This window comes from Bombus pascuorum, chromosome 9, assembly GCF_905332965.1.
Source record: "Bombus pascuorum chromosome 9, iyBomPasc1.1, whole genome shotgun sequence".
Lineage (NCBI taxonomy): Eukaryota > Metazoa > Arthropoda > Insecta > Hymenoptera > Apidae > Bombus > Bombus pascuorum.
Window position 1 is genome coordinate 12,543,069 of NC_083496.1, and position 14,360 is coordinate 12,557,428.

Below are 14,360 nucleotides of genomic sequence, written 5' to 3' on the forward strand. Positions count from 1 at the left end.
AGGAAGAATTATTGGAATTTTATTGAAAGTTAGATACAGTGGAGGATCATTTTGAAACTTAAGGCGTATTGCAATATATTTTTACTTACTTAACCATTCGCGTGTCTCCTTTTCATGCTAATCTTGTTTATGTAGTTTGTTATTTTTTCATGCAAATGCAACTTTTGAATCCAGTAATAATATACAGAAATGTCAACATATCTGATATCAATTTGCATTATATGCCTTAATTGACAAGTATAGGTAATCAATGAGCATTATCGTGCAAAGGAAAAGATAAAAATTACCCCTCCAAAATTACACGAGATAATCCAAACAGTTATGAGTCACCTAATCGTCATTGCACTAAATAAGAGTTAAAACATATGTATTGTATTTGGAACCAAAGCTGTGATATGAAGTAATAAAAGGAACCTTAGGCAACGCTCCAGAACTTGCTCAATACATACGCTGCTCAGTTATATTGTTCTTATTGGTTTATTAAATTACTGTGGAAGCGAACAGGTTAATTTGAAAAGGACATTCCACAGTAACAAAAATAAAACAGTCTTTTGTCAGTGTCAACGTGCAAGCGAAGCATATTAACACTCCAAAAATATCAACCAATCAGGAATATATTCGTACAATCATAAATTATTGTCCATTGTCTTCCTGCCAGTCAACCCAATCGCTGACACGAAATATTACTTAACAGTACTGTGGTAGCGCGTCGACGGGTCTGTTATCGTAACACGCCGGTCGTTCAATGGCGAATACATTGAGACTCGGTTCGGCAAGATAATGGAACCGGTTGTGGCGAAGGTGCGCGGAGGCAGCCGCAAGCGGGTGCTAGAATCACAGTTAACCGGGCAATTTTTTAACCGCCTTATTATTACGATATTACGATGACTACTGCGCGCAGCCGAAGCTTTCGCGCGTTAAAAGCGCCGTTTTAATCGCCTTCGTCCCGGACCGCGGCGAAGCGCGCGGCGTCATGCACGCGTATTACGCATAACGGAAAAAGGAACTCTTCGAATGAATCGATGCTCACGCGAGCAGCCATTTCTCAAGGTACATCTCGCGCCGGGTCTAGAGGTTAGGAGGCCAGGCACTTTGCCGTTTGTAGCTCATGTCCGGTACCATGGGAAACTTTACGAGGCAATATTTGTTGTAATATTCCCTGTTCATTAACCATTCATAGGCGTTTAGAGGCGTATCCTTCGTCGGTTATAATATTTGCCTTACGCCGAATCCACGCGAGCACGCCTTGTTAGCGGTTTGTACCGTTGCATTAACGACCCATCGCTCGTTTATTTTTACACTCGTACATTCCATCCTTGCGTTCACTCTGGCTTCCGAAGGTTTCATCCTCGATTTAATACGAATTTTGTAGGTCCTTCTGACTTTTATTATTGTTGTTTTTCATCAAAGTGTATTTTTTCATTCCTTTGTGATTTTGGCCAGGGCAAACAAAATTTGTCGCGGATCCTCCGGAAAACCGGAGACGTTTCCGTAGAGAATATTTTTTCTACGACAATTCATTTCTAGAATTATTTTTACCGTTATTCCGACGGAAGTCGAATAGCGATATTCGACGTTATTCATTGTCCAGAATCGAAAACATCTATTTTTCGATCGGAGAAGTATTCGTAAATGTTACTAGGTCAACGATTTCGTTGCTTACCGCAGATACTCACCAATCGTGCTCGAATATCATTTAACAAGGTAATTAATCCTCGTCCGTGATCACGAATAATTATCTAACATGTGTCGCGTTTAATTGTCACGGCTCGATTATTGTCGTTATGTAAAGCGTGCGACTTTGTTTCACTTAATAGATCATTTCACTTATCTTACCGTAGGTTAAGGTCCTTCTACGTTTTTGGAGAGTTTATCTTTATTGTTAAGCGTTCTTACGTTGGGCTACCTATTCATGTATCATGCTGAAATAACGAGGCACATCTCTAAGATCTACAGGTTACGAGGTCAGGCACTTTGCTATTTACCGCACGTGTTCCGTACATACCATCGATATACAATAATCGACCGGCTTGATGTTTTGTGCATTGCACGTTTTTTTAAGCGTTCTGCTTAGGAATTATGCCTGAACTGTTTTGAGCATACTCTATATCGATTCCTTATTTCATTACTTAACTCTGTTATTTTAGTAATGAAATTTTGTAATCAAAGTAAGAATAATTTTTATTGATATATCTTTCTTGATCGTGATTTCGCTAAATTTATTAATTCATGTTCTTTGCTATTTCGATGACAGTTCTGACAAATTTATATTTATATAAAAAAATTTATATTGGGCCTTACAAAAGGAAAAAGATTGTTGCTTTAAACATCATTGAAGGATTGATAGAAGAGTGTTTTTTAATAAAAGTATGCATAAACGAAAATCGTTATTGAATGTTGCAAAATTGTAAAATGCAACCTAATATATTCATTTATCTGAATCGATCGAAATATCGCGTGTTTTAAACATTCTTTATAGCGAAAGAAAGGGAATACCGGTGTCTGTTGTTCTCAAGTTTTAAAATCTCATCGTTCCAAAGGTCGAATTAACATCAATTTGTGCGGTTTAGCGTCATTATCGCTGGGTCGATAAACGCCTCCGCGAGATGGCTTTCAAATTGGAAGGATGAAAGGAGATTCCACGGATATTCTCAAACATCTTGTACTTTTTACACCGTGAAAAGTAATTTCTGCAAGGCAAAGACACCGTGCAAATAAAATGCAACCAAAGAAAAAGAATATTTCTCTTCATTAACCCCTTCGCAAAGAACGAGGTACACATCGGAACAGTTATTCCCGTGTTTTCGTGAAACGCGCGAAAATAATCATCGTCGCTTCTATAAATACAATCTAACAACACGAACAAATTTAGATCTTGCACATTAAGTTTTCTTTTCATCTGGAATCTTGCGATACGATTAATAATTGCGAGACAAAGATTTTGTTCGTTGAGCGAAAAGGTTGAGGACGACGAACGAAATTGTTGCTGTGAACTGATTAATGTCGCACGATATTACGTTATGATCATATCATACACGTGTACCTAGTGCACCGGTTTTACGGAAAAGGGAAACTTCGAAGTAACGCGTCCAGACATTAATCACACTAGTATATCTGTTAGGTCTGAGGGTTACGGGGTCAGGCAGTTTGCCATTAACCGTTCGTGTCGGCCACACACCAAGCAAATGTACGTTATATATTCCGCCGATGTTTGTGCGTTTATCAATTTCTAACATCTATTACACAAAGTGTTAAAGGGTATGATAAAATTAATACACACAGTCATCGCATTCATCGTGTGAATTTTTGGTAGGATTCCTCTGAATATTCTTTTTTTCGACCACTGTTGGGCGATGCGGTTAATTTCGGAGAGATTTTAAATGGCCGATATTTGTTTCATAAAGGAGAAATCCGTGATTGTATGGAGTTATTTGTTGAAACGTAGCAATTAGTATTTTTAGAGGTAACTGTGCTATGGAAGTTGAGCGATCAATAAAAGTCTAGTGGATGATATTGAATATGCAATGCATTTTAATCCAGGGAACTTTATCTTTAGAATTTTTTATGGCTCGGTCACTGAGCGACGAATTGAATTATTTGTGTGGTGTATTTATTTCTCAAAGTTTGTGCTATTGATAATTAAAATTAAAATAACGAATGAGGCTGCTATGTATAATTCAACGAAATTTCGTTTATTGCATTTATTGAAGAAAATAACGCGGATCAGAGAAATTCGATTTTCCCAAAGTTTGAACTACAAAAACGTTGCTGAACCGAAGTTCGACGACAAGGAGATATTTCCAAGTTATACTTTATATCAAGGGTTAGTTCATAGTGTCTCGCGATTTCCTTCGGGACACATCAAACGAGCGGGCAAGTAGTACGTCGAGCAATTCAAGCCTAGTTTGGTAAATAGACGTAAACAGATGGAAGCCGCCAAGGGGAAAGGAAATTCTGGCAAAGTAGAGTGCACTTTCGTGTATCAGACCTGTTTACAGTTCAGTTACATTCAATCGAGCGGTCTACTCTGAAAGAGCTTCTTTGCATATAAATTTCTTTTTTCTTTTTGCTACATTTATCTCGTGCAGGAATTCGTAATCATATCCAGTCTCAATTTTCGTTATAGTTGTAAAATTGAAAGAAGTAGTTATAAAATTACGACACGCGAGGAAACAGTTTTAAATTTAGAATTTTTAATGGAGAAAAAGTAATTAAAAACCTGGTACCGTGTTGTTCACGAACGCAATAAACGACGTAACACGACAGAATATTCCATTAAGCGTTGAACTTTCATCAGCATCGAAAATACATGGTGTGTAAATGAATCGTGCCTCGAATGGCTCTTCAGAGAAAATATATGAAGACCGCAGGGAAACAATATGATAAAGTTCATTTTTGTTGTTTTTCCGATTTTCATATCACTTTTGGCTAAACACAATTTTTTAACGAAATTGAAAAAGAGGAACAATTGCATGCAAACATGTGAACTTTTTAAAAATATGTGATAATTCTGCAGAGGTTTATAATCTCTCAAAAAATAATACCTATTTTTTAAGTTTTCACAGCGTATTGAATTTTGAAATTTCTTTCTATTAAAAAAAAAAAGAGAGAAAAACAAAAAAAAGAACAGATACATCATGCTTTTTCCGCATTTCTTTTTGCAACTACCAACAATATTCCACAAAAAAGACACTAATAAAAACGAGACTACAAACATGGCAAAAACGAGCACCGAGTTTTTATTGTAAACGTGTCCACACAAAAATTACGATCATTAAATTCCCATTGCTGCATGAATCACGTCACTCGCATAAACACACAACCATATAATCGCTAAACAGCTCGCCCTAGTAAAGGAAGCATGTGTGAAGCAATGAAATGCGTAACATTTAAAAAAAGCGAAAGGATAAAGATTTCCGTTGAAGGAGAGACGAGGGAGTAATTCATACCCTTAACAATCTAATTCCCTTCTTACGGCCGCCAGGTTTGCGCACGAGACTCGTCTCGTTAACGAGCTTACAGAACGATGTAGGGTAAAAGTGCGTCCGACAGCGAAGCCCCGCTTCGAAACGCGACCGTGGCACGGTTTGGCCTCCTGTGGCGCGCTTAAAACCGACTGATACCTTGCATTCTAGTTATATGATGAAATTCCTTGTGCCGACGTCACCATTTCCTCCCCTTTTTCCCGAGCATACCGTGCTGCTTCCCCATTTATAAAACGAACCGCCTCTCACCGACTGAAAGCTTTTTTATACGCGCGTCGCAGGAATGCCGGGACGTTGAATGGCTCAGGAATATTGCGAACGACGAATAACCGCGGCAAAGGGCACTTTGCGTTTCGTGCATTCGGGCTTCGCCATTATGGTACCGGTGCAATTCTCTGCAACCTTGTTGGTGGGCTTTTGCTCGTTGTCGATTATCGCTGGAACCGTTTTATTTGTTTTTCGGTCACCGTAATTTGGAGACTGGTGTTTGGATAATACGGATTTGGGTTAGGTTTGGTTAGAGGGTTGGTTAGATGTGGTGCTAGATTTTAGGTAGTAATGGTAATGAAACTGAAACTTGGCATCGCCGCTCTTGAGAGTTTGATTGATAGTTACAAATAAAGATTCTACTTACGTACTCGTTTATACATAATGCATAAATAATAATGTATTTATTAAATGTATTATAATTTCTTCATTTTACTATACTTGTTGCAGTAGTATTTTATAGCATTTGTATAAAACATGGCATAGGTAAAAAAAGGCGAATTATCATCACTAATGAAAAGGAAAAGGGAGTAGGAGGAAAATTCATTTAGATAGAGGATCAAGCTATCAGCAGATATTAAAACAAACTTCCTTTCAAAGAAATCTTCCTTAATATAACAAACATTTATTTAAAGTCTTCTGTATATTTACATTCAAATATTTTCCTAGTACCAACTGCCATTTCAATTATCGTTTATTACTGCACAGTTTCGTTCAAGGCGATGCTTTACCTTTAACCTAGCCACAATATTGGAACCTTTCCAAATTATTCTAGCAATTTGCAATTTTTCGATTTCGTTTGAAGCATCATTTAATTGCATCTCTGATCCTATCCCGTGAAATGAAATTTCTGAAACTCATACTGGACAACGTGTCTGAAGTGGTTGCACACCTTGATCGTACAGCACTGGCCTCGCCCACCACTCTTTCAGATTTTCAGAGTTAGAGACCGCTCCCACCAAGAATCGTTCGTCCTTTTTCCCTCTTGTATGCCGGTTATCCTCGTTCTCGCGCATCATGTACACGTATTACGTAGCGCGGCAGTAGGCCAAGAGTTCGATGGCCTGCAGCCTTGCAAGGCCGGTCGCCGCAATGGTACTGAATACCACGTCAGATGACGCTGCTGACGCCACGATCATCGTGGACCAATCTTACGAAGCCGACTGGCGCTTAGAGAACGGTCGTTGTATCGACCGGGACCGCTGATAACTGTGAGGGAGTTATCGTCGATGTTCAACTTTACCGACTAAGCCGGCTCCAACTGCGGCGCTATAGTCAGCCACCTTGTTCGAACATTTCATTGGTGGATATGGGAATCCCCGATTCGGATACCACGTTTCAAATTTACGCTTTTTCCATAATAAGAAAGTACTTAGCGATTTTTGTTTAATTTCCTTCGTTTTAAAGATTTTTCCGAATTAGAAATATACTTCTGATCGAATAAGGAATTTCAAGTTAAGTTTGTATTATGGAATTGTGTGAATTTTCAGGTGTCAAGTTCGTTTCTGTAGAAATGTATTTCATATTTTCTTTGCAAAGTTTTATGTTTGCATTTCAATAAAAAGAGATAGTCGTTAATTGAAAGATATGCAAATTGAAGAGATTCCGGGAGGAATGGTTAATGGTTCGTTGGAACAGGTTGAACGCCTATGGTTAGAAGACAGTTACGCCTTTGGTGTATCGCAAACTAAGTATTGTGACTTTCCCTCGATCGTTTACTCGGAGTATAAAACGCCTTATACGCTCAAGGACTCCCGAGTGGTTAACGATCCGAGACCTATTTTCCATTGGCTTATAAATCAGGGCAAAGTCCGATTAAACTCGTATCGAGCACGCCTATTTTGAGTTTAACGATTTTTATTAGAAGCGTAACGGACTGTCCGCATTTAGCTCCTTTTCAATTCCATTTTCCTGAATGATAAATTTCCTTGGGCTCAACGCTGATGCGGGTTGTCGTGACTGCACAGAACATTCAATCGATCCAATGATTATTCAATAAATCAAAGATCCTATGCAACTGCGAATTAAAAATTCATTCACTCGATATTATCGAGTATATGCAATCTATCTTCATGTTTTCGCTTGTATCTTGCTTGTCACATATATCGGTGGTTTTTTTCCTCTTACAATGAAATAACAATTAAACTAAAAATTAATCTAAAATCGATGACAAAAGGAAGCATAGACAAAAATTTTTAACGTTTATTTAAACTCACGCTAATTGACGTGTATTTGTTCCCAAACGATTATATACACACACTTTTACATGCAATTATATTAACAAAGAGTGCTAAAATATCTGAATGGTCCAGTTATCAGAGTAATCATCCACCAAATCACTCGTCTTCGAATCTCAGCCAAGCAATCAACCTTCTACGTTTCCCCCTCCCTAAAAAGAGAAAAATAAAAAGAAAGAAATCCTCAGGACGAATCTGGAGAGATGTTCATCGAGATGGTCTCTCTCCGTCCGATTCCGGTGAATCGTTGGAGCGGGATTGTTGGCTCTCGCCGGCGTACCGAAGCGAAACGGCCGAGCGACGGTTGCAAGACGAAACTTCCGATTGCGACAGGCCTATTGCCGACAACAATCGCTCCTTACGTTAGGAGCGTGCACGGTCTCTCGGCCAGCCGAACAAACGCAAAGAAACGAGAAGGCCTCGCGATGCACGTTGATAGTTGCATGACGGTGCCTTTTAAAAAACTTCGTTTCACATCAACCGAGACGGGAACGGCTCACGGCACCGCGGCTCTCGGCTCACGACGTTGCGCTGCCTTTTTCTTGTAAAAGACCGAGCTTCCGTTTTGTTCTTTGCTCAGGGTACGGGGCTAAGGGGGTTGTAAATGAGCGCGTAATAATAGCTCGAAGCTGTATTTGCGACGTGCGACCAAGTCTTTTCTTCGCACGAACGGGAACGGCAATGAAAGGAACGTTTCGACGGGAAAACGATGTTCGATGGAAACGATCGGTCCGCGAATACGCGCGCCTACCGAGCTTCGATTTTTCACTCGAAGGGTGGGCGAAGGATGCGCGTGAACTCACGTTGACGAGCTCGTTTGATCGAGATTGAAATCTACTGGATTGAATGTCTACTATATTTTATGTTGCGTGGGTTGCTGTGATCTAGGATGGATTTTTCGTTTGAGTTGTCCGATATTTTGAGTGCAAAAAGGAATAAAAAACTATGAAAAATTGTTGACATTAGTTGGTACATGATTATGTTGTATATCGCAGTATTCTTTTATATTACGAATTTTTCTTTAAAATAATAATTTTTGTAATTTTGTAACTATTATGGAACATAATTTATTTAACAAATGTGATGAATACTGTCCGGGTAACTGGTGGACAATGTGGACATATTACATTCAATGTGACACGGAGTAGAGTTTGTTTATGGTATTACGTCATTCATAACTATTATAGTTACCATATCATTATGGAATTATGATATCATATTATCAGAGGTTGTTATAGTATTATATGAAGTTTAAATTACAAAATTTGAGATGTAAATTTCCGAAATAGAACTCGAAACAATTTTCATTACATTTGTTCAAAATTTGTCCATATATCTCTCTATTTAAATACAAAAAGTTGAAAACTTCTTATCGTTGAATTATAATAAGCAACTGATAATTTTAATAAATGACTAAGAGAAGTAATTAGCATTGTTGAAGTAAGAAATTGCTGTTTACCTTGAAAAATAGATAAATTTTCTTCATTTAAGGCTCGCTGGCTCGTTCACTTGTAAGCTACGAACTCTCGAACCACCCTTTCCTTGCATATATCACAGTGAAAGCGTAAAATTTAGTAAAGGTATATGCTGACGTTTCAATGTATGCATTTACGTGACAGTTTAGCGAAAGTGTCGAGAAGAATATAAGTGTCTACTATTTTTAGTAAATGTATTCATTTAGTAGACAATGAAATTGGTATGTGCATACATTAACTAGTAAGTAATTGACTATATATTGACGGAATTAATATCCCTTAATTGCTATGGCAAAATATAAGTTTTTCAGCGTTCCAATAAAGATATTAGAAATAAAAGTCACCATAAAATAAATACAAGAATTTTTTTTTCAAATTAGACATATCGAAATAAATATACATATTTAGGAATTGTACGTAATAATTGCACAAAAAATGTTTCCCTCGCTGGATTAATATAAAAATTGAATCGGTTAATTATGTTATTTTAAAAAATTGCACTTAGCCTCAAATTTGTATGTGATTCTTATTAACGTTATTATCTTATATTTCAATATATAAAAATTTAAAAATGTTGACAAGATTCCATTATATTCTCAGACTACATTTGATTTGTAATTCCCAAACCAAGACTTTCTTTAGCATTATATATGTAATTAGAAAATGAGAAGGCCGCACCCAGTTGAAGATTAGTATCGCGTGTTATTCGCGAACGAACATTGTAACAATACTTACATAGATATCATTTAATATCATTTAGAGTACTCTACGATAATACCGTAGCAGTTAAAAGATATACACGCCTATTCACTATGATGTACATGTATCAAATTCGAATCGCAACTAACTAATCTAAATCTCACTGTGTCATTACCCATAATTGTAGCAGCGATTCAATTAAAAAAAACATCGTAATACTAATCGTTATAATTTTCTATTTTTCAGGTAAGTTTCTTGTCCCTGTTTCACGTGTTTACATGAGAGTTTTCGAGAACCGTTTGGTGAGTACCTTCACGGAATTAACGAAATAGCACCGATACATCTCGTTAAAGTTTCCCGTAAGGCCGCGTGGTGTCATCGATGCTTTGCGTTGTAGCCCACACAGAGAAAAATGTATAATTCAGCGGAGCGGATAAACACGGTGTTACCAGTGATCGAAGTCACCTGGCAGTCCGGTCACGAATTTATTTCACAACTACATAACTTTCCTAACGCTTGGAACAGAGTAGCAAAACGAGGATTGCGATCTCGGGATTTGTTTGGAGTCCAAACATGCATACAATAGCGGTTGCTTCGTTAGCGTCCGACAAAACGAAGTAATACATTTTTCTCGCTGTGAAAATCTCGTTCTATTCGTGACAATGAATTCACGTGAATTACCAGTGTGCTCTGTTGCTGATATTATAACCCAGATTCTACGTGAAAAAATAAGTTGAAAGTTCTTCTTCTTGTATGCTAATATTTGTACCTACGTTTGTTCTTATAATATTGGATATTGGATAAATATAATTAACACGGTTAATTGTACTTAATATTTAAAGTCAGTTCTTCATAAAAAAGAACTTCGTATAAAACTTTTTTATGTTTTTGATTTATATACGTAGAATCACCTTTTTTACCTCTTTACGAAATATTCTGCATAGTCGATATAAATAATTTCAACTTTTGACCCTTATGAAATGAAAATTAATAACCATACATAATATGCTATAAAACTTAACACCGATATCAGCAGATATATTAGCTGTAAAAAAAAAAAACTGAAAAAAAGTACCGCCCAGCTACCTTCAGTATCAGCTTCAATAAAAAGCAAGAAGGTACGTGATGTAAACGTATCTTGCAAGTTACGAAATCCAAGTACAAAGTCCACGGTACTGCTACGCGAGCCAAGAAAGAAAGACGAAAAGAACATAGATCTCGCCAACAAGAAAACACAATACAACGACTTACTACGTGACTAAAAACTATAGAGCAAAAAAGAAGAAACTAGAAGGCGAAAGAGTTAGAAACAGAATGGTTTCGCGATATTTAACAGCTGTGAAGAGGAAAATTTGAAATTTTGCATGAAGTCGCGTTCGGCGACGCGTATTGCATGAGAGCGCACGCACGCGTGCAACCAATGCGCCGCGCGGTATACTCTCACTGTCCTCGGGGACGTTGCTCGAGGACGAGGATAAATTTTCCTCTTCGCGCCGATATCAATGATTTCCCCTCCACGCGGTGCAACGGGCGACCAGCAAGAAGCGGCGGTCTTTGCGTTCGCGAGCGTTGCAGGTTCGTGTTCGCGAATCGTTAAACTATTATATAATGCTCTCTCAAATTGTTCACTGGAACGCTGCGTATTTTCTGCAAGTAGCGTTTGAGCCGCCGCGCCGCCACATTGAGGACGATTTAGGAGTGCAAATTTTTTTGTTAAAAGAAGTGTTTACTGATTTTTTCCTAATTCTTTTTATAGTAAGAACGTAACACGTCTTTTTTGGAATTTTAGTAAATGAATATAAATATAGGGCGTGAATTGAGTATAATGTTGCAAGCTGGAGATATTAATCTCAATTTTTCTTTTTTTTTTTTTGGTATTCCTAACAATAATAAAATCATTTTTTATTTTAATTAGTTATTTGGATAACTTTGACCAAAATTAATAACATTTATTATAACGTGTACTTCCTTTTTTATATCTTTGTTTATAATTCTTTCCTGAAATATTCTGTTTTATTCTGCAGTTCTTTTTCTTATTTTAATTCAAGTATTATAAAGAAGAATTTGTTTCTCGATAAACTCCTTAATTAGTGTCAACATCAATTATCAAGTAAATTAGGTACTTTATCAGGTAGACGATGTGATAATGACACTTTATTAGATAAATTTATGTACTTAATAATAGTTATAAAACTCATATCGTCGAAAAAGAAACGTTCTTTTAATATAATAAAATTAATTGTTACGCGTTGTCACGCTCGTTATTATATCACGTATTAAGCGTGAACGAAGCAGTTTGACCGATCAGTAGTGAATATTCATTCGAATTCGCTCAACTTAATCCTTTTTACGGCCATTGAAATGTCGCGTGTAGCGCGTTTGCGCGTTCTGCGAATAATTCCCTCTTGGTTCTCACGCTGAACGGTTGTTTGTATTCGGAAATTGAAACTGACGAATGAAAAAGGTTTTTCTGCTTCGATTACTTATTTGTTTATTTAATGGAGCTTTTCAATTTTTGTTTCGTATTTCCTGAAATAATAAGTAATATTACAGAATGCATAGCAATGTAAATGTTCATCTTCTCCTTAACAGAGATATTAATAGAAATTTCCTCTATTTCTCTAAAGATTCAAGAAAAATCTTCTAAACTACACACACCACAATAGAAAAAAATTGTTTGACGAAGAAATTGATTAAATCGTTTAATTTTTCCATCAGTTTTAAACACTCTTAGTTAATATCCATGCATTTATGAAACGTTTAAGCCTCCTTTCCATACGATATAAATTTGTTAGAATGAAATAAATCTTCACATTATGTTCCGCTATCAAAATTTACAAAAACACTATAACATTGTTCAAGTGAGTTATAATTAAGATACATTTTTTATACACGTTTGCTACGACTTCAGTCCATTACCGATTAATACCAACGCATTTTTTATGCGAAGTACGACACTGCACGATTTGTCAATCTTTTAACAAAATTTATATTACCTATTGCAAAATTCAGCCTTCCTCTATATAAGTGCACAATTCATGGACACGTTTTATACAATTGGAAGGACGATAGACAGAACGATTCGGATGAACGTCGAATGATTAATAGATGTAATCGAATTTAACGAGGTGTAAAATATCGTGATATCGGAACGAAATTAATCCCGTTAGCACGACACTTGGTATCATTGAACGTCTTGCGAAAATCCCCCCTGTATTCGCGCGCGATAAATCATCGTAATTTCGTGTTTTACGGCGGGCCGTTTCGCGTCGCCGCATTACGATGACTGGAGGCTACGCGCGCAAATCAAAAGACATTACGTTGTCAATTGTAACTTATGTTAAATTATAAGCATCGCACGACGACGGTTTACACGCACTGGAGGCTTTGCCTGCGGGCGTAAAGGCAACACGCGGAGAAAGATCAAGGAACGATAAAATGCAAGTACGCTGTATTAAAGATTTGCGCAACGATCGCTGATCGTGCCATATAAGGTCGGCAAAAAATCTCGAGACTGTGTGTTAGATCGTAAAAGAACGAAATTTACAACGTGTAACGTTAAACGTACCGTTTGTTTGTTTATTACTTTTCTTTTATATCGTGAGAATTTTTATTGTACACCATCCGAAAAGAGAAAAGCCGGAGCTGTAAGCTGAATAAAACCATAATTATATAACGAATCATTTTATGAATGTTATATCATTTATTATAAAAATATACCTAATTAATAAGAACATAAGAAACATATGGAAGTTGATTCTTAAATAAAATTCGCTCTACACTCTGCATACATGTATTTCATAACATTTTATCGCGGACTACTACTTACTAAAGTATTTTTAAAACATTTATGAATTAGAAGAAGTGACAAACAAATACAATAAAAAGTATATGTAAAGGTTCGATCCTACGTAACGCTACATCGAAATATTTCTTGAAAATATGATTCATTGCCATTGTGACATCACTATCGTAGAATATCTAAAAATTTTACACAATACCCAACCAAAATACATTCACATTCTCATTTCATAATCAGTCAATATTTTTACGCATTCCTGACATTCAAAACTCTTAATTAATCATTCGTAATAAACAGACAGGCTAAACTCTCATCTCTACAGTATTTCTGATAGTAAAACATCGCATAATATTGTTGAATAAAAGCGAAAAGAGAAGCGAAAAGCGAAGTTCGCAGAATTTCGTGTCTATTTATGGAACATGTACACTATAATGACTAACGCGTAGACGCGTGTAGTTACGAATAGCTCAATTAGATCGTTCTACATTGTACAGCCGAGCGTAGTAGAGGAATCGCGTACGCACCGTGAACGTTCTACACGGTGTACGTGAACTCGAGGCGTAGCCCGAGGTCTGCAACGGGTCTTTCGCGGGGCAAAAAATTCCTGGAAAAAATAAGGTGCAATCGCTCCGTGTGGCGAGCTAAATATTTTACGCAACGAGGGCACGGATAACTGTGATCAGCATAATTAGTTTCACGGGTTGCGTTGGCTACGCGGCGCGTTGCCTCGTTGCATGCTTGTAAAAAGTCAATCCGAGAAAGGGAACATTATCATAAATCGCTATCGGGATACGTTAGGTTGCGAAACAAGCGCGGAAGGGGCAAGTTCACCAAGTCGTTAGACGATATAAAAATAGAATAGCATCAGGACCTCTTCAGTAAACAGAAGAGGAAA

At 37.1% G+C, this 14,360-nt stretch overlaps 1 protein-coding gene and 1 long non-coding RNA gene across 8 annotated transcripts in view; both read left to right on the forward strand.

Moving 5' to 3' along the window:
- Nucleotides 1-14,360, forward strand: part of LOC132910985 (probable nuclear hormone receptor HR3) — a 135,150-nt gene that overhangs the window by 23,784 nt on the left and 97,006 nt on the right. The gene's annotated exons all lie outside the window — the stretch shown is intronic.
- Nucleotides 9,008-10,451, forward strand: LOC132910576 (uncharacterized). The gene is made up of 3 exons (XR_009658792.1): nt 9,008-9,205; nt 9,910-9,965; nt 10,061-10,451. It is a non-coding gene; the product is annotated as an uncharacterized LOC132910576 (long non-coding RNA).